Source organism: Schistocerca serialis, chromosome 5 (assembly GCF_023864345.2).
Source record: "Schistocerca serialis cubense isolate TAMUIC-IGC-003099 chromosome 5, iqSchSeri2.2, whole genome shotgun sequence".
Taxonomy (NCBI): Eukaryota; Metazoa; Arthropoda; class Insecta; order Orthoptera; family Acrididae; genus Schistocerca; species Schistocerca serialis.
In genome coordinates, this window is record NC_064642.1 from 816,585,471 (window position 1) to 816,604,762 (window position 19,292).

The window sequence follows — 19,292 nt, forward strand, 5'->3', positions numbered from 1 at the left end:
CTATTGACTTCATGACCGAAAAAAAAACAGATGAGCTAAAACAAAAAGGAATACGTCGGAGATCGCTCAAAGACGTCCCTCCTGCGGCGCGATGTGGTTACGACGCATTGTATTCAACATGTACAAGTCAAGCGACAGTCTACTCACAGAATACCAAGGGAAGATGAAAAAAAAGTCCTTATTCTGAGTAACATGCATGCTGGACGTCAGGTGATTGATAATATAGAGACAAAACTTCCAGAAAATAAATAATAAAACTAAGGCTAGAGTAGATATAGTTGACTAACTGGCTAGGCACTACAGCGTCCGAGCTGGCACCCACCGATGACCTGTGTATGCCTTTTACAATATTCTTGACCTTGCCGTGATCAGCGCTCACAAAATTTTTAATTTACTTACATCTAAGGTGATTTCACTTCGAGACTTTACCCTCAGGGTAGCTGATGAGGTTGTGGCACCCAGCAGAGTGCAGAGAGGAGCCAATCTCCCCCTGCAGGCACTCGATATCGACGCTGGCCAAAGTGGGAATAGGAGGTGTTGTCAAATTCAGGGTCCTGCAAACAACAAAGCAGCAAAGAGAAATAAAACATCAAACGTATGCTTCAAGTGCAATAAGTACGTATGCAAAAGCTGCCAGGCAAAAACTCCTCTCGAATGCCTGAACTATGAGCCCATCCCAGCTTAGGCAATTCAGTCAGCTATTTGTACTTAAATATTTCCAAATATTTGTAATTATAGACTGAAATTGTTTGTTGTTATGTTTTACTTCATTGATCACAAAAAGCAAGAAAACACGCACAGCATTTTAGCCACCTGCTGCGTTTTAGAATCTTTCAGAAATATGTGGTACTTACCTTATTTGTCTGTAAAACTGAAAATACTGGTAGTACTCACATAAACAGTTTTAATTCTGATTCAATCTTTATAAAAAGAAAGGCACTGCAACATTGTTTTACCTACTTGTTTTAACGATGATTGACCTAAGATTGTGGAATTTCTTCTGTAAATATTAAAATAAATAAATTATTTCTGACAATTTATGTTTGACAGTGTGCTATTCATTTTAGAGACCGAATTATCCTTTGGTTACTGTTTAGAGTCTTCCTGAACTTACTGTCAACATGGCGACACTCAAAACACCACCCAAATAAGAATAAAACGGTGGTTTCCCACTATGTTTGACCCACATGGTACTACTAGGCGTACAACGAAATCTGGTACTTCTAGTGTTAAGAACATGAATGCTTTTACCTATAGTAATGCCATTTTCACACTGCTTACTTTTCCTTTGCACAAAAATTGAGCTCAGTAACCAATGTGTTCTGGTGTCTCTTAGCGTGATTTTAAGCAATATTGACAAAATAATGTGCTTTGGGAATGCTCTGATGGTGAAAGATGTGAGGAGAAATTTGCATTTCTCAAATGACAGGAAAAACTAGGAACATAATTTTTCTGTCTGTCACATAGTCCTATAACATTGTGGCAACTAGACCTTCTGCACTGACTTTGAGTAGAGGGAAAACATGTGTTCTGAGACCATTTTTTAGTGCAGGTTGCAAGCATTCAGGGGCAAACTTGTGTGATTTTTGATCCCCTCCCCTTGTCCTTAACACATTGTTCTGTTAATTGATGTATGACCACGTGGTGGTAATACATCCTTCTGAGAAAGCCCCCTCAACCCTATACCTCCACCTCCCCCTCCCCTTCTGTTCTGGGAAACCCCTCGATGATACAAGTACTCTTTTGATATCAAATTAATTGACTAATTAATTAAATCGATATATTAATTAACCCCTTCCCCTTCTGGGAAACCCCCAGCCCTCTGACCCATCATCCCCCTACCCTCTCTCACCTCCCTGAAAACCTTCAACCCTCGCCCCTCCCCCTCGCCAGTACAAGCACAGTTTCAGGCCTGAATTTTTCGAAAACGCCCTCCCATTCCATTAGTTTGAGTGACTAATTAATTAAATCAATAAATTAGTTAACCTCTCCCCCTCTGGCAAATCCTCCTGGCCCCTCCCTTTCCACACATGGAAATTGACGAGTCCATGCTTGGGAGGAAGGATCTGATAGCAAGAAATTCAATTACAAAGCAGAGGATATGCTGTTTATTTATAAAATTCAATTTGGAGGGGTTGTATTTCTGTTGCTCATTATTCTCTGCCTTATTGGAAGATGCAGATCTTGTAAAATAAATCGAAAAGACTAAATATGTCGCATTTTTTTCAATCACACAAGGGATACCATTAACACAATCACCATAAGTAATTACACTATTAAAAGTCTTTCGCACTGACTGCGAGGCATTGTGCGCCTACATGCCAACCGATTCGCTGGACTGCACCATGCACTGATGTCCAAGGGATGGCACTATGGTCGCTCAGGCCCGTTGACCATGTGATCCTAGACACGAAGTTTGGGCCTCGTTATAAAACTCTGACTGATGGCTTGGCTGTTAGCTTACGTGAAATTCCGAAAGAGTGAGCCTGAGTAGTGCGCCTTGGTGGCAGTTGCTTCATCTTTATTCCATTAATCTAATGGCCCGCCCAATGATCTGTTGTAGATATTTCCTGACATCTTCGATGTAGTGTGTGTGTATGCTTAAACCCCCACCCTTAAATAGTGCAAGTTGCTGTCTTCTCCAGAGTTGACCAAAGTTGGGCGTCTGTTTGGTATAACCTTCCGTCTGTTAGCCACCTCTGTGAGTTGTTCTGGGTGTCTGTAACGTCTCTCTTGCCATTTAGTTCAATGTGGCCACGTGGCGTTACCGGCCTTGATTTCTGTGCATTGCATTTTGCCCCACTGGTAGCTCAGTACTTCCATATTGACTCTGGTTTCACAAAGGCACTGTCCTATTTTGTACTGGACTTGTATTCCCTGCCCGTGTGTATTTATTAAAACTATTTCTGGACAAGTGGTATGGAACCGACCGTTAACACATGTCTTAGTGAGTTGCAGTTTGGCAGCGCGAGGGCCTCGCCTTGCGGAAGACGACGCCGGTCTGATGAGGTGGAAGGGCGCTCGGAGCTGCGACAAGCGACGGAGCACAGTTCTGCAAACGGCTCACTGAATCAACAGTTACGTAAAGCAGTTTATTTGCATTTCCGAAGCTGCGTCGAAAACACATTTTGGGGGTGTGTCTCTAATGGTTGTTCTTTCTCCTGGAATGGATGATGCCTTAAGAATTTTACGGAAAGAAATTGTAAGATTTTATTACGGTAACGCACAGAGACTTTAACATTTTCAAAGCAAATTACACAAATTTGGGAAGGTGAGTTGAAAGCTCATTTTGGGGTGTGTCTTAATTTTTTTTAATGGTTAACACTTATCTTAAGAATTAGAGGCTTGCAAATCTTCCTAAAGCACTTGAGTAGGTCTGTAGTTCGCGCTACGTGTTTCTTTTATTTATTGATGACGTAATTAAGTAGGTCGTCTGCAAGTCGAGTTTTGTTTCTTCTTCAAATGTGTGTGAATTCCTAAGGGACCAAACTGCTGAGGCCATCGGGCCCTAGACTTACACACTACTTAAACTAACTTAGGCTAAGGACAACACACACACACACACACACACCCATGCCCGAGAGAGGACTCGAACCTCCGACTGGCCGCGCAATCCTTGACATGGCGCCTCAAACTGAGCGGCCACTCTGGGTGGCGTTTGTTTCTTGTTGTTAAAGTGCACAGGCTTAACAGTACTTTCTTTCAATGTTGCTCGTTGCGTCAATTTATATAGGATTCCTGTGTGGATGTCGTATTCTTACAATGACCTCTGTTCACTATTTCCCCTCTCCCTCCTTTTTTGCTCTGCGTTTAACGTGGCCCCCGGATGTTCAACGGCATTGCCTATTTTCGTTATGGAGGAGCTTCCCATTAAAGGCGTCGAAGTCCTTGGTAATGACAGAGAAATGGGGTATACCTTTTTTCTGCGCCAGACCTTGATTCTATTTGTGCACCGTCCAGTCCCGGACGGACTTCGGAACGTTCCCGATTTTATAAAAAAAGGTTGCGTCATCTGTTGACGTGCTGATTTTAGCTGTGTGTTGCGTCTTGTGGATCAGTTTCCCTGTCCACAATTCTGTCGGAAATTGCAAGATTTAGTTCATTTCTTGAAACTGCAAGACGATTAGATCTGTGAATATCTGACTCGTCAAATTTACTTATTTTACTGCTACTTCTAACTGTAGTCTTGACAGATTTTATTCATCTGATTGACTGCGTGATGGGTTTTAGGCAGTCGATAATATCCCGACCAGTATTTTGTCGGTGCATAGTGACAGTGCAGCTAAATAAGGGACGATCACTTGAGGTCACCCTACCCCGGTCAGTCCGACGAAGAATCAGCAACGCTGGTGCCCTGTCCCTGGACTATAGTGTAGACTTCCGGATCCACCCATGTGCAACAATGGCAGGTTGTGGTACTACACTCTGAGACTGGTAATTACGGCGAGGTAGCCGTCTCTCCCAATAACGGCTGCCGTTGCTCAGTAGCGTGCAGGGAATCTACAGCAGACTTGCGCTAGACGTCACTTTACTGTAAACAGGCAATCGAGTGCGAACGTCACGTACGTCATCGACCCGTCTGACAATCTGCCTTACGGGCTGAAATGCTGGGGTACTTATGGAGCGAAGTGGTGGCTAATGTTTACCTGACGACACTGCTCGCGACCACATAGGTCTTGCTGTTACGAAGGTATCAGCGGATCACACTGTGCCGCGCTAGGTTAAAGAGATTTTTCTACTATGTGACGTGATCCTGTCCTGTGGCTTTGCCGCACTAAATTTCTGCTGAGGTCCGCTGTCTGGCCATCCAGAAGCGCTGGTGCTGTGTTTTCCCCCGACTCGGTGGTGAAATGTTATTCTTCGCGCCTGCCTCGTGTCGACTCCACCGTAATGCGAGCGAGATAGCTGCCCTCTGGGACTTTAAAAATCCTAACCGTTTACTGCCTTGTTGCCATATAACAGCAGGTGAGGTTGACCAGCTATCTGGCCAGTGCTGTCCAATTTAAATGCGCCGGTATAGCTGTTTGAACGTTTGATTCCTGCCGATGTGCGCGTAACGTACAGAATAAACTTGTTACTATTATGGTACTTGACTGTACTCGAGACATGTTGGCTTCCGCTCCATGTGAAATGAAATCCAGTGAGATTCCAGTAAACGCGGAAGAATATATGGTGTAATGTTTACATCAGTTTTATTCTTGTGAATAACACAGTATACCATCTTCGACTGTGGCTCTTGCGGAAGAATGGATTGTCATTTCTTCCGAAATTCAGATACCAGACTGAAAGTGTCCCCAGCACAGTTCAATTCTTTTTAAAGAGGGGTAAACACAATACCGTATTAACGTCCATTAATAACTGTGGAGATATTTGTCAATAGAAAATATATTATTATACTTCCAGCTCATCCAATTTCCCAGGGTAACTGACACTTTGAGAATGACTAACGCAGATCGTCGCAGGCGGTAGCTGGCATGGCGGCCACGTACACGGACGTGCGGGATTGTGCCGGCGACTTGCTGCTCGTGGCTGGGGGCGGCGCCGGTCTGCACCTCTGAGAGCGAGCTGCTGGCCCCAGCCACTCTCGCGCAACTCGAGCTGGTCGCGCGTCATTAGCTGGCCGCGGCGGCGGCCTGCTGCTCGTGGTTGGGGGGCGGCGTCGTGGCCCTCTGCATCTCCGAGCGCGCAGTGTGTTGCGTGGCGTGCGGACGTGTTATGCGAGCGCTCCGCTTGTTTTCTCGTTTGTGGTGAGAAGAAGTTGTCGGAGTGCAGTGCAAGTTTCCGCGTGAATAGCTAAAGGTGTAATTTGTCACGTTAAGCATTAAAGAGTAGTTCCGAGAATGTAGTCTGGTCCTGAGAGGTCTTTTTTTCGTGACAGTGAATGGATTCTTGCGTGCCGTGTGGCGAGTTTCGTTGGCGGAGCGTCAGGCCATTGTCTTCTCTGTCGGCCGCGGCGCGTTAAGCCTTCGGCACACGGACCGTGCAGTCGAACGTTAACGCTGAGCGTGCCAAGTTCAACGTGCTGCTGAACGCTCAGGAATGATGCGACTTGTGCATACGGTACGTGGGCCCCAACGTCGTATACGCGACCGCAACGCACTCCAGCGGCGGTTGAGGGATGTTTCTAGTTCGTAAATCACACTGTTTACTCAACGGGCGCGCGTAAAATTCCCACGTTAGCTCTATTAAACCGCACATTTCCCCCATCGTCTACGAAAAGGAAAGTACCATGTCCAATCAATAAGGACAGAGACACATAAAAGTTCCATTACAAACAGTAGGGTACAAATTTGGAATACTTCTCCGCATTTTAGTAAAACCCCAAGGTCAGTCTTTCTTAATCACTGTTCCCACCCAGTAGCAGAATCTCTGCAACATTACGAAGCGTAAAAGAAAAAGGAGCAAAATATCTTTATACAAGTAGCACAAGCTGTCCTGTAGAGTAAGCCAATCGAACAAAGTCACCCCTCAAAAGAAGGTGAACTTATAGTTACATAACATCAAATATTATAGTATATACTTATATTAAACTAATAATACAGTGTCAGAACCTAATAAAAACGCGAATGTTAGGAAATAAAAGTTGGTAGTGTGAAGACGCGAACCTCCGCCCCAACTACCAAACCAATACAAGAGAAGTTTGTTAACATCCGGTATAGATTTAAGTGTCAGGAAATCGTTTATGAGAGTATTTGTATAGAGTGTAGCCATTTATGGAAGCTAAACATACACGATAAACAGTTTAGACAAGAAGAGAATAGAAGCTTTCTAAATGTGGTGCTACAGAAGAATGCTGAAGATTAGATGGGTAGATCATGTAACTTATGAGGAGGTAGAGAATGAAATTGGGGAGAAGAGGAATTGTGCCACAACTTGACTAAAAGTAGGGATTGGTTGGTAGGACATGTTATGAGGCATCAAGATATCACCAGCTGAGCAATGGAGGGAAGCGTGGAGCGTAAAAATCGTAGAGGGAGACCAAGAGATGAATACGCTTAACAGATTCAGATGGATGTAGGTTGCAGAAGTTATTCGGAGATGATGAGGCTTGCACAGGATAGAGTAACAATGAGAGCTGTATCAAACCAGTCTCTGAACTGAAGACCATAACAACAACAACAACCACAATAACACCCATACAGGATTCAGAAGTTGCAGCGTCTGTAACCTCACGATCCACAGCTATGCTCTGAATTTGTTCTTCGGTTTCTGGCACGGATCGAGGTTGATAAGACATGTGGCCAGACAATATTCAGTGGAATGACGAAGCACATTTTACTTTACAGGAAGCAGTGAATAAACAGAACTGCTGATTTGGGGGCACTGTTAAAACGCGTGTTGCGTACGTAGAGCCGCTGCACTCGTCGTATATGACTGGGTGGTGTAGTTTGTTGACCCGTTCTTCTTTTGAACAGAGTACACCAAGGGGGCCTGTCCGGTGTACTATGACGTCTGCACTTTATCGAAACCAGCTGGTAGAGCATGTCATTCCTGCTGTGGAAGAGCGCACCTTGTGTGGAAACCACTGTTTTCATGCAAGATGGAATAACCTCATGTCGCCCGCCCAGTGAAGGATCTGCTTAATGCAACATTCCACGAAAGTGTTATTTTCAAAGGTTTTCCAGATACATGGCCTGCAAGATCACCTGATCTGAATCCGTATGACTTTCTGCTCTGGGTGTTATCTAAAAGAATGCGCTTACGAGTGGAAAATAGGGTCTTTTACATAATAAGGAGGCCATTACACAGGAACACGTGGCGTATATTCCACCAGGACTGCTGCGAGCAGCTGATGTTCAAGTTATATTATGGATGCAGCCGCTCTTCGACCTCTCCAGTGCTCATATTGAACGAATTGTTTAAGCAGCAGTTAATAAAAAATCAGCATTATGGCTTCCTCACTTGTTTGACTTCGCCTGCCCACATTCCGTTCCTAATCCACTACACTTCTATACGTATTTCTTGCAGATTTGCCACCTATGGGTGAAACTGGAATTAATGACTTTCCGGTGTAAAACGGCTCCGCATTAACGCATTGGAATATCTACCAAATTCCGCCGCCATACGATGATTACAGCCCACACTGAACCTCTGTGAGCAGCTGCACTTTAATTACACCCAGACAGCACCTGACATGTTTTGTGCATTGATCTCAACAGTTCCTTATGCGCAATCCTTATCTGACAGGACGGTGGAGTACCGCATCAGCCAGGTCCTCGCCACCATGTCGTGAATCGGGTATCAATTCGGCAATACGCTCTACTGCTAATCATAGTTATTTGCTATAGCACCACAGCTTAACTCATCATTGTGCGCAAAATCAATACTGGGGTCAACAACAACAATGTAATATTTAGCTGCAAAAATTACTGTCACTATTTGTTCAACTACTCTTCCCCATGATTCTGATTAAATCCTCATATGTAGCGAAAGTCAAGTATGGCGCTTTTTCCTTCCCAGAATCTTTCTTTTGCGACAGATGACTGGCAAGAAATAAACCAAATTCAGCAATAAGTTCCACGCACATTAAGAAGTTGACCTTACGAACACTTCCAAGTTCATCATCATCACGTCGGAAAGGCAGAATTCGAGTAGAAAGTTTGTTAACAACAGTAGTAACTCCTTGTAAAACACACGTTTTGATTTTAACGAATCGTTCTATTTATTTATCCCGTTCATTGCACAATGTAGTTCCGGATTTTTCAGATTTTTGCAAAAAAAAAAAAAAAAAAAAAAAAAAAAAAAAAAAAAAAAGAAGAAGAAGAAAAAGTAGGAAAGAAAGAAAGAAAAGTATCAGCACCGTGAAACGTTCCTCGACGACGCTGAGCGGTCCAATTTCCAATTACGTATGGTGAACGTGTAGTGTGTTCATCTTCAGTGTGTTTCCTCCTGGTCTTCTACATATTCACTTGGAGAGTGCGTTTTTCTTTGAGGATTTTATAAAAATCTTCGAGGATGTTATAAAAACGTCGAGGCGAGAAAATATCTTCAATGCTTACTTTCTTTTCCTTTTGACGGAGATCAATACTGAGTCCCACTTAATCGTTTCTTCAGTGACTATCAAAATATTGCAAAGTTACATCCATTAAACCTGCTGCCCTGGGCAGTTGCCCAGTTTGCCCAACCCACCTCATCCCATAAACACGACCGTGACCATGTGCTTTCGCAAGTCGACGGTTGCCAGGAGCATTAGAAGAAAGGAAGAGGGTGGTAACGTGAACGAGCGACCTCATTCCGCTGCAGCAGCTCGCGATCGGTGGATATTTTGTTTCAGTGATTAGCCCTACATTCGTCAACGCACGACAAATTCAGCAAGTTTTAAGCTTCACTAGTAGCAGCAGGACAGTCATTCGTCTTCTAAGGAAAGCAGAACTGAGAGCAAGAAACACTATTCTCAAAGAGACATTGTCTACTTGCTACAGAGAAGCCTGCCTAGCTTTTGCTCCTGTTAATGGCGACAGAACCCTCCAGTTTTGGAGACGAATGGTTTTCATTGGAGAAAACTTTCCTTTATGGCATCGACAGGAAAAGTACTTCTTTACCAGCCAAAAGGTGCTAATTATGATCCAAAATATTTACTATAAGACAATAAAAGACGCATCATGAAATGGTTATCGGAACTGGACGGAAATCGGCAGATTTACGTACAAGTACACACAAATAAATGATTATCCTTTCAGGAAACTTTGATAATATAATCAAGAGAAAGAGCTTCACGAACTGAGAAAGTCAGTAATGCATTGGTCTACGTCTGGCCCTTATGAAAGCAGTTATTCGGCTTGTCACTGATTGACAGATTTTCTCGAAGACGTCCTGAGGAATATCGTGTCAATTTCTGTCACACTGGCACGTTAGACCGTCAAAATCCCGAGCTGGTGGGAGGGCCCTGCCTGTAATGCTCTGAACGTTCTCAGCTGATGAGACATGTGACGATCTTGCTGTCCAATGTACGGTTCGGAGGCGCGAAGACAGGCAGTAGAAACTCTCGCCGTATGCGGACGGACGTCGTCTTGCTGAAATGTAAACCCAGGGTGGCATGCCACGAAGGGCAACAAAACAGGGCGCACAGTATTGTCTACGCACCACTGTGCCGTAAGGGTGCCACGGTTGACAACCGAAGCGGTTCTTCTATGAAGTGAAATGGCACCCAGACCATCACTTGTGGTTGGTAGGCCGTACGGCGGGCGGCAGTCAAGTTGGTATCCCATCACTGTCCAGGGCGTCGCCATAAACGTCTTCGCTGTTCATTCGGGCCTGGAGTCACATTGACTGGAGCAGAATTGTCTTCAGTGAGGAGTCCTACTTCGACCAAAGTCCCGATGGCCAGCGAGTACACATCTTGACACACCCCGGAGAGTGGTGGGATATAGACCTGTCTATCACACTCCGTACAGTCCGACAAAGTGATGGCCTGGGATGACATTTCATTCCATAGCGGGACCCCTTTCGTTGTCACCTGTGGCACCCTTACAGCACAATGGCACATCGACTATATTCTATGCCCCGTTCTTGCGCCCTTCGAGGCAAGCTATTCTGGACTTACATTTCAGCAAAATTACATGCATGCAGGTAGAATTTCTGTTACTTGTATCGTGCTTGTCAAACCCTACCTAGGCCAGCAAGGTCGCCAGATCTCTCCCCAGTTGAGAAAGTTTGGAGAATTATGGGCAGCGCCTTCCTAGTAGCTCGGTATTTTGACGATCTAACGCGCCAACTGGAAAGAATTTGGCTCGATATTTCTCAGGAGGGCATCTAACAACACTATCGTTCCATGCCAAGCCGATTAACTGTTTCCATAACGGCCAGAAGTGTACTAACGCGTTACTGACTTGCTCAGTTTATTAAGCTCTTGATGGACTTTTTCTGAATTTGTAATAATTAAAAATGGTTCAAATGGCTCTGAGCACTATGGGACTTAGCATCTGAGGTCATCAGTCCCCTAAGTGAAGCACCTACAACCGCTCGGCCACACCGGCCGGCTGTAATTACTAGCTTGTCTGTACATGGCGTAACTCTATAGACATCACGTGACAAAAAAATGGCAGGACCCCCCCCCCCTCTCAGCCAATGGCAGCCCCAGTCTAACAATGTGGATCAAGCACCTTTCCCCATCATCATCTCAACTGCCCATAGCCCTTTTCATTCGAGGTCTGAGCATCGCGTGATAGAGGTGCAGGTTTGTTATAAACAATAGCAGATTATCAATAGTAATTCTCTCTCTATAGGTACAGATGAACTGCATGAGCCCAGTCAGTTGTACTGTGTAGTGAAAGGGTTTCTAATTTATAGCATGCTTCGCCAATTTTTTTAAATTTCTCATATTTTTTGTATCTTCCCTAATTTTACGTATTTTTCGCCCATTTTCGCAATTTTTTCGGACTTCCCTAAATTATAAGTATTGTGTCCAATCACACAAGATCCACCCAATTGTTCCGTCGTAGCGTCAATGTCTTGATGTCCTCAGGCAATCACAATGCAGCATGGGTCTTATTTATTTATTTATCATTGCTAAGCCACCACTCATCACTATGTGTGTGTGTGTGTGTGTGTGTGTGTGTGTGTGTGTGTGTGTGTGTGTGTGTCGCGTCATGGTAGGTGTTTGTGTTAGAAACGAATGCATTGGTAGAAATTAAGTCACAGCGAATTCTATAAGCACTACCGATGTGTAATCAAAGATGCAACATTAGAAATACCACACTCCAATAGACAAACCCCTGCCAATCCACCACTACATTACTAGATTGTGTGACGTCATAATAATATTCCAACATTCCGATGCTTCCAACGAAACATACTGTTTCAGATGCTGTACAGCGCTACAAAATACGCACCTAGAGATACAGCCGTCTAATAACTGAAACCACCCCAGCGAACATCAATTCGCCGAGGGTGGCCTACCCCTCGGACTGCGAACTGTGGATGTATAGCGGCGGAATCTGCTGCTTGGAATATGACCGCGAACATGCCGAGCAATTGCTGAATGCGTTGGGGTGTAGTCATCTCCAGCCTGGTGGCTCACACTGCTGCTGTATCAGCTGTGGCCGAAAAGTCTCCTGCCCGTTGTAATATAACAGTAAACAGATCCCAACATGTCGGTGGAAATTCAAAGAACGCTACAGATACACACCTGGATTACGAGGGTCTCCACTCCCGTGTTCACTGGATAATGCCAGCAGGGTACGGAACTCCCTGTGCGGTCGCGGCCACCGAGTCGCGATTGGGATAGCACTACATGTCTGCCTAATATTACGCCAGACCGATTCCCCAGGTGTGGTGGAGAAATTTGCGTTATTTAAGCAATTCGTATCTGTGTACACGCAAGCGACCTAGTGGCTGGCACAAATAGCACTCAGTCATTGGGGGAGAGGACAGTCCGCCACAGCAAACCTGTCGTAATGCACCGTCGCCCTACCAGATACACTCCTGGAAATTGAAATAAGAACACCGTGAATTCATTGTCCCAGGAAGGGGAAACTTTATTGACACATTCCTGGGGTCAGATACATCACATGATCACACTGACAGAACCACAGGTACATAGACACAGGCAACAGAGCATGAACAATGTCGGCACTAGTACAGTGTATATCCACCTTTCGCTGCAATGCAGGCTGCTATTCTCCCATGGAGACGATCGTAGAGATGCTGGATGTAGTCCTGTGGAACGGCTTGCCATGCCATTTCCACCTGGCGCTTCAGTTGGACCAGCGTTCGTACTGGACGTGCAGACCGCGTGAGACGACGCTTCATCCAGTCCCAAACATGCTCAATGGGGGACAGATCCGGAGATCTTGCTGGCCAGGGTAGTTGACTTACACCTTCTAGAGCACGTTGGGTGGCACGGGATACATGCGGACGTGCATTGTCCTGTTGGAACAGCAAGTTCCCTTGCCGGTCTAGGAATGGTAGAACGATGGGTTCGATGACGGTTCGGATGTACCGTGCACTATTCAGTGTCCCCTCGACGATCACCAGTGGTGTACGGCCAGTGTAGGAGATCGCTCCCCACACCATGATGCCGGGTGTTGGCCCTGTGTGCCTCGGTCGTATGCAGTCCTGATTGTGGCGCTCACCTGCACGGCGCCAAACACGCATACGACCATCATTGGCACCAAGGCAGAAGCGACTCTCATCGCTGAAGACGACACGTCTCCATTCGTCCCTCCATTCACGCCTGTCGCGACACCACTGGAGGCGGGCTGCATGATGTTGGGGCGTGAGCGGAAGACGGCCTAACGGTGTGCGGGACCGTAGCCCAGCTTCATGGAGACGGTTGCGAATGGTCCTCGCCGATACCCCAGGAGCAACAGTGTCCCTAATTTGCGGGGAAGTGGCGGTGCGGTCCCCTACGGCACTGCGTAGGATCCTACGGTCTTGGCGTGCATCCGTGCGTCGCTGCGGTCCGGTCCCAGGTCGACGGGCACGTGCACCTTCCGCCGACCACTGGCGACAACATCGATGTACTGTGGAGACCTCACGCCCCACGTGTTGAGCAATCCGGCGGTACGTCCACCCGGCCTCCCGCATGCCCACTATACGCCCTCGCTCAAAGTCCGTCAACTGCACATACGGTTCACGTCCACGCTGTCGCGGCATGCTACCAGTGTTAAAGACTGCGATGGAGCTCCGTATGCCACGGCAAACTGGCTGACACTGACGGCGGCGGTGCACAAATGCTGCGCAGCTAGCGCCATTCGACGGCCAACACCGCGGTTCCTGGTGTGTCCGCTGTGCCGTGCGTGTGATCATTGCTTGTACAGCCCTCTCGCAGTGTCCGGAGCAAGTCTGGTGGGTCTGACACACCGGTGTCAATGTGTTCTTTTTTCCATTTCCAGGAGTGTAAATGTTGCTAACAAATTTAGCGGGGAGTACTCCCTTTCCCACCCCCTTTTCTCTAGACTAATCAGAAACAGGCTTGCACTGCTACCGCCAACCATCATTCTTTTAAAACTTCTGTGGGTTACTGCCATTGTTGCCTCCAATTTCCATTTGTTATGGCTTTATGACGGATGGATTACATATACAGCTTCTTTTACACAATCTGGTGGAGCCCCAAAAGGGTGAAACGCATCGTCGATGTTACATAATTTCGCAGTCGAGTTTGTTTTTATTCTGAAGTTGCATTGATGACTCGATTTTCAGCCAGACGGACTCCCATGTGGAGTGAAGCAAGTGATAACGATGTCTAAACAAATAAAACGTTGCAATATTGTTTGTATATGAGAGATTACTGTAAGGCTGGTATATTTACCAGAGGAAAAGCAGAGTTTGATCATTACTACTGACATTATTTCGACTGATCCATAGGAATACAAAGACACACGCTGGACAGATAGTGCACTGCAGTATTAAAACATTAGTTTTACAAAAACATATCTGTACATCAATATAATGAGTATCCTTCAGATGTGAGCAGGACCAGAGCAGCTGACGTATTACCCCACTACACGTGAACCATACCGGGTATATCGGGAGAAAATTTGGTGACAAAATATAGTCCTGGAATCATGTTGACGGTGGGTTGTATATGTCCCTGTTCCCAGACAGAATATAAAAAGAAGTAACACTCACAATATTACAGCGCTATGTCACCGTAAGACTCACGAAGAGATGCGGAACTACTCCGAAGTAAACATGTCCTCACCATACAAACGAAACTGAGTAAAGACCACAGTGTAGCAAAAAGAAACTATTTCCGTACGCAAAGTGGTATACTCACACAGTCACGATACAATAAAACGCGAGCTTAGAGAGTTGCAGAGATTGAGCACCGTTTGTCGATAACACTATTCTCCAAAGACTCAGTTATAATTAGTCTACCACTCTGTGGATTCAAACAGTGCACAACACACGCACGATGAGCGCTGAAGAAAGAGGCTGCGCATACCCGATAACAGTGCAATCAGCACCATATTTGTGATGAAATGCTGTTCGTATCTGCAGGCGCTGCTGCTGCAGCAGTGAACCATGAGGTTTCACGTCGCCATTGCGAGCCTGTGGTCAGCCGTGGGAATACTCACCAGACGGCAGCCATTTGTCACATCTCCGTATATGTTGCCGCTACTTGTGAGGTCCACGACCTCAAAGTGCGGACCCTGCCTGAGAGAAAGTGCGAGAAGCGGTATACGCAAAGCTGGTAAATTGGGGGAATCACCGACCTGTGTCTGTCACTAGACGTAACGGGCAACAAATTCCTACCGTCTCCACCTGTTTGTCAGAAGACTATGGTTGCAATGCGGCCGTTAAAAAGCCATATCTGAACGCCACACACACACCCTAGAGACGCGTCTCCAATCACAGGAGGTTGTTTTCGTAAGGCTACCAGCGTGGCACCTGCAGAATGTACAGAGAAATCTTTATGAATAAAAACACACTAAAATTATTGATGAATTAAAACTACACCCTTCCACAACATCTACACATCCATCGTAAAGTATCAGACGTGTGGTGTGCGTACTGTAAGACCTTCGGTACACACACCATCAGATTATTTGACTTGTCACTCTAACGAAGTAGGCGAGTGTCAGCAATATGTCTCGTGGTCTTATCGTGGCGTGTTTATCTTCTGCCGTTAGGTCAGACGATAGAAATGCCACTTCCACGCTTAGAGTAGCAGATTGACGGTGATCAACTTTAAACAGAACTTGATTAATTTTCACACACATTTATTAAAATAATAACAAGCATAAAAATAACTTAACTTGGTTCTGGATGCTATTTACAATAGTCAATCTGAAGTTCCTTTGGTCTTCGTACGTTAATCTTATTCTCACATATCTCTGATACTTGACAAAGAGTCTATCATTTCTCTTCATGTCTATGTACAGGAATATGGTAATCTTATTAGGCGCAGACTGAAACTTGACTATAGACTGATACAGACTAATGCAGACTATCTGATCGGAGGTCTGTACACTCGTTATAATACCTCGCGCGTTCAGGTATCACTGCGCGACTGTGATCCGCGACGAGAAAAGGTTCTACGTTAGCAGAAATCTCATTGGCTGCATTACATATTAATACGCGGATCGGCGGAAGCAGAATTTGGTCCGTCTTTATGGCAGCGTCATCTCGTAGTGCGGAGACGGACGAGCGCTGCGCCTGCGGTGTTGTGCTTAGCGGGGCGCGCTCTGGTGGGAAAGTTGTGTACACTCTGACTAGCGGAACTATGTATACAACACGATGTATTCCAGTTTTACGAGTCATAACAATAAAAATACGTCACTGTCAACAACATCTAATCGAGTATTACCGCCGCAGTAGACAAAGTGCAGTACGATCTTGGGGCTACATGTCTGTATATGAAAGCTTTGATAGGTAATGGTCTAAGTCTGCTCGACAAACAATTCCAACTTAACGTATTAGGGAGGTATAATTTGGTCTATATCGTTACCAATAATGCAGTCAGGAATTATCGTTACGTTATCAGAATTATTGTCTCTAGACTTTTCCGCCATTTTCATCTACATCCACGGGATTACTCTGCTATCCACAATAAAGTGCCTGGCAGAGGGTTCAATGAATTGCCTTCAAGCTGTGTCTTTACCGGTCCACTCTCGAACGGCGCGCGGGAGAAACGAACACAATTTTTTTCTGTGAGAGCCCTGACTTCTCTTATTTTATCGTGATGGTCATGTCTCCCTAAGTAGGTGGGTGCCAACAGAATCTTTTCGCAATCGGAGGAGAAAACTGAAATTTCATGAGAAAATCCCGTCGCAACGAAAAACGCCTTTGTTTTAATGGTTGCCACTCCAATTCACGTATCATGTCTGTGGCAATAAATCGTATTCTTTGGTTTGCTCTATCCACAACAATTTCTATGTGATCGTTCCAATTTAGGTTATTTGTAATTGTAATCCCTAAGTATGTATATTGTTGAATTTACAGCCTTCAGGTTTGTGCGACTTTTGGTGTAATCGAAATTTAGCGGATTTCTTTTAGTACTCATGTGAATGACTTCACACTTATCTTTATTCAGGGTCAATTGCCACTTTTCGCACCATACACATTGTATCTGAATCATTTTGCAATTCGCTTTGGTCATTTGATGACTTTGCAAGACGGTAAATGACAGCATCATCTGCAAACAATCTAAGACGACTGCTCAGATTGTCTCCTCTGTCGTTAATAATAGATCAGGGACAATAGAGGGCGTATAATACTCCCCTGGTGATCGCCGGATATTACTTCCGTTTTACTCGATGGCTTTCCGTCTATTACTACGAACTGTGACCTATCTGACATGAAAACACTAATCCAGTCGCACAACTGAGACGATATTCCATAGGTATGCAATTTGATTAGAAGACGCTTGTGAGGAACTGTGTTGCAAGCCTTCTGGAAATCTAAAAATATGTGATCAATTTGACATCATCCGTCGATAGCACTCACTACTTAACCAGTATAAAGAGCTAGTTGTGTTTCACAAGAACGATATTTTCTGAATCCGTGCTGACTGTGTCAATAAAACATTTTCTTCGAGGTGCTTCATAATGTTCGAACACAGTATATGTTCCAAAACCCAACTGAAAAATCGACGTTAGTGATATGGGGCTGTAGTTGAGTGGATCATACCTACTTCCCTTTTTGGGTATTGGTGTGAGTTGAGCAATTTTCCCGTCTTTAGGTCCGGATCTTCCTGTGAGCGTGGGGTTGTATATAACTGCTAAATATGGAGCTATTGTATCAGCATACTCTGAACGGGACCTGACTGATATACAATCGCCGGCCGGTGTGGCCGAGCGGTTCTGGGCGCTACAGTCTGGAACCGCGCGACCGCTATGGTCTCAGGTTCGAATCCTGCCTCTGGGCATGGATGTGTGTGATGACCTTAGGTTAGTTACGTTTAAGTAGTTCTAAGTTCTAGGGGACTGATGACCTCAGCAGCTAAGTCCCATAGTGCTCAGAGCCATTTGAACCATTTGATATACAATCTGGACCAGAGGCCTTGTCTTTATCAAGTGATTTAAGCTGCTTTGCTACACCTAGGGCATCTACTATGTTTCTCATCTTGGCAGTTATTCTTGATTGGAATTCAAGAATGCTTACTTCGAATTCTTTGCTGAAGGAGTTTCTGAAAACCGTGTTTAACAAGTCTGCTTTTGTGACACTGTCATCATTCATACCAATCTACCAAACAACCTCTGGAGAGGATATGTGTGTTTGACAACTATAGCAACCGCAAATAACAAATAAGTTTGCGACACCATTTACCTGGCTGATGAAGCGATTAGATGAATAGACATCTTTCCGTCATTACAAATCATTAAAAGCCATGACTGCCTTTTTAGGGTTCCGTATCTAAACTGGTAAAAACGCAAACGTTGCAGGGTCCGTTGCCTGTCAGGCTGTCTAACTTAAAACTCTTTTTCTCATGAACCGGTAGTAGTATCAAGTTTACTTTTATGTCACATACTAAGGTATACGATCCCTTGGCGCTTTAATAAATGTACAATTCTAAGACAGTGCAATCAAAAGCTACGGCTATTTATATCACATATTTTAATAATCGCAAACTCACTCATCAAAACCTATAAAGTATTTCCGGTCGGCCTAGAGTCATGAAAATCAGCAATAAGCAAGATTTTAAACTACAAGTAAGGAAAAAAAATGTGAAAAGCGTTTTTTTTTTGCAATTACGTCACACCAAAAAATATTTTTTTTTTTTCATTTGCTTTGCGTCAGCCTGTCCCTCCATCTGTAAGACACCTTTTTCGCAGGAGCGGGTAGGCTTATCAAAATTTCGACCGAAGCCGTAAATTAGGGTCATGAGCAGAAATGTTGATTCCGAGGGTTGAAAAGCGAATTTTAGTACCGAACAAATTGCATAACATTAAGTACAGCGGCAGTATTAGATAATCTACTAAAGTAACTATAGGAAGACACTTTATTCCCATTAAGATGTAGATATTGCGGATTCTGTCAGTTCTCTTTCATAAGAATGTGTCGAATGTGGCGATAGGGGTGGTGGAGACTAAAACGCCTACCTGACTACCGATTCCCACTCTGCAGGTAGACTTGACCCTACCTGTTGATTTTCTGCAGTCTCGACCCTGGCCTCTATCTGACATCATCTCTTTTAATAAGGGTTTTTGATTATTAATTAACGGTTGTGGGACGCAACAGGGGAGTTCTACGGACCAAAAATAGGACAGGTCTGGTAAAATCTTGCACGTATTTCCATAAACACATATATGGAAATGCGAGGTAGCCCGTTGCAACTGTTGTATCGGATACTACACACACAGGAATAGCACAAATCTGACACAGAGAACGTCTTACTGCAGGACAAC